Genomic DNA, 2,542 nt, shown 5'->3' on the forward strand with positions numbered 1-2,542 from the left:
AAATCCCTAGAAAATAGATTTGAATAAATTAGAAGACACAATATGCTCCCATTTTGTTGACGTGGATGCTGAGATGTGCCATCCAGATTTCCCACTTCAGAACCAACACACTCATTCCTTTAGTTGCCAAGAGTGTTGGCTGCTTACAGCTCCTACCTGCTTGTTCTTGAGGAACCTCCCTCATCTGAAAAAAGCGGCCTTCTCTCCAAGGTAGTTCTCAGGTGACTGCTCAGTGGTTGGGGAGGAAGTTTCACAAAGGCCTGGACCCCTTTGCCTCAATTTGGGTCAACTATGAAGTTCCATCTTATTCCCAGAACTTTCTGGAGTCAGCTGAGGCCCCGGTCCATAACTTTATTACTGTTTATTAAACCCCTTGCTCTGCTAGTACCACTTCTTTCATACCCGGAGAGGTACTTTTTTTTTTTTTTTAAGTTTTATTTACTTAAGTTATCTCTACACCCCACGTGGGGCTCATACTCACAACCCCTAGATCAAGAGCCGCACACTCTTCTGACTAAGGCAGCCAGGCACCACCACCCCCACCACACCTGCGCCCACAAGGGACTTCTTCATAAACCTATTACATGCAAATCTTCTCAGACTCTGCTTCCCAGAGAACTAGACCTAAAACAAAAAGTGAGGGTATCAATTAGATCCAAATTAAAGTACAGTTGACCCTTACACAACCTGGGGGTTAGGGGACCAACTCTGGCATATAATCAAAAATCTGCACATAACTTTGGACTTCCCCCAAATTTAACCACTGAGAGCCTACTGTTGACTGATGCTTTACTGATAACATAGTCAATTAACACTGTATTTTGTATGTTACACATACTGCATACCATATTCTTACAATAAAGTAAGATGGAGAAGAGAAAATGTTATTAAGAAAATCATAAAGAAGAGAAACTACATTTACAGCACTACACTGTTAAAAAATCCTTGTAGAGGCAGTGGTTCTGATGATCCTCCAGACCTGTCCATTGCTTCGAAAGTGCTTGGACAGAACAGACCCAGGGACACCCCTTCTTTCAGCCTCCAACCACCCTCCAACCTCTTTTCCAGTCATGACCTTTAGAGGCATCTTCTCAGCCATCCTCTGCCTCTGGAACCAGTCAATACCACCTTCTGAGCTTAGCTCCTTATTGCTGAGCAACCATGAACTCCCAGATGCATCAGAATTATTCCACTGAGGTGGAAGCTGCCATCAGCCGCTTGGTCAACGTGCATCTGCAGGCCTCCTACGCATTTCTCTCCCTGGGTTTCTATTTTGACCATGAAGATCTGGCTCTGGAGGGCGTGGACCACTTCTTCTGAGAGTTGGCAGAGGAGAAAAAATGAGGACAGGCAGCATCCTTTGAATATGCAAAACCAGCCCAGGGCTGCACCCTTTTCCAGGACATGCAGAAGCTGTTCCAAAATGAATGGGATAAAGCCGTGGATTCCATGGAATCCACATCGTCCTGGGGAAGAACCTGAAGCAGGCCCTCTTGGATCTGCATGTCCTGGGTTCCACTCACAGAGACCCTCATCTCTGTAGCTTCCTGGAGAACTGCCTGGGTGAGCAGGCGCAAGTCATCAAGAAGATGGTGACCACCTGGTAAACTCCACAGACTTGGTCCCCAGGCTGGGCTGGATGAGTATCTCTTGGAAAGGCTCACCCTCAAGCACACCCAGGAGCCTCAGGAGCCTAGCAGGCTTTGAGGGGTCCCCTGGCATCCCCCTCAATGCCAGGGCTTCTGCCTGAGGCTCCCCCTGCAGGCAGCTTTTTAACCACCTTGGCCTCTCCCAAGCCATCAATCCAGTGAAAACAATAAAGCTTTTCACAGGAAAAGAAGAAAAAATCCAAACGTAAGTTGACCTGTGCCATTCAAACTTGGGTTGTTCAAAGGTCCACCATATGCATTTATTCAAAATGTTTGAATAACAGTGACATAATTTTATTAAGTGAAAATAACTAAGAAACTTGGAAGGGAAAAAATGGGCAACAAAGTTGGACTTCAAACACCAGAAATTAAATTTTATTCTAGAGCCATAATAATTTAAACAGTATATTAATAATAATAGAAAAAAAAGTCGGTGAAACAGAAAACACATACGCAATATAAGGCGCCTCCTGGATGACACCCTCCTTCTGTAATGTTCTCTCTACTTCCTTGACTGTTTGAATCCTGTCTCTTCCCTGAAGATATTCATTCCCCTTTTCATGGAGGGTGTTCATCCCCTTACAGGGACACCAAAGGTAGTATCAGCATTCTTTTAAGTCTCTAATAATGCTCTCAAGATGTTTCTTTTCCTCCCATACCAAATCCCTTTTTCTTAAGATCCAGCCATTTTGTTATTCCTCCTTCTACTCAATAATCCACCAAAGTGAGCATCACGCTTCTGCATTCATTGAATACTTTGATACTCGTTGTCTTCCTCTCCACTTTAGATCTGCTATCATCTTAAATGAATTCAGTTTCCACATGAGTAGCACCTCTAAACCCTAACCTCTTAGTCCCAAGCCTCAAAGACAATAAACTCCAACTCCCTCCCC

At 44.3% G+C, this 2,542-nt stretch overlaps 1 pseudogene; it reads left to right on the forward strand.

Moving 5' to 3' along the window:
* Positions 1-1,161: 1,161 nt before the first annotated feature.
* On the forward strand, positions 1,162-1,707 carry LOC132022735 (ferritin light chain-like; annotated as a pseudogene).
* The last annotated feature ends 835 nt before the right edge of the window (positions 1,708-2,542 follow it).

The sequence above is a fragment of the Mustela nigripes genome, chromosome 1 (assembly GCF_022355385.1).
Source record: "Mustela nigripes isolate SB6536 chromosome 1, MUSNIG.SB6536, whole genome shotgun sequence".
In the NCBI taxonomy this organism is placed as follows: Eukaryota; Metazoa; Chordata; class Mammalia; order Carnivora; family Mustelidae; genus Mustela; species Mustela nigripes.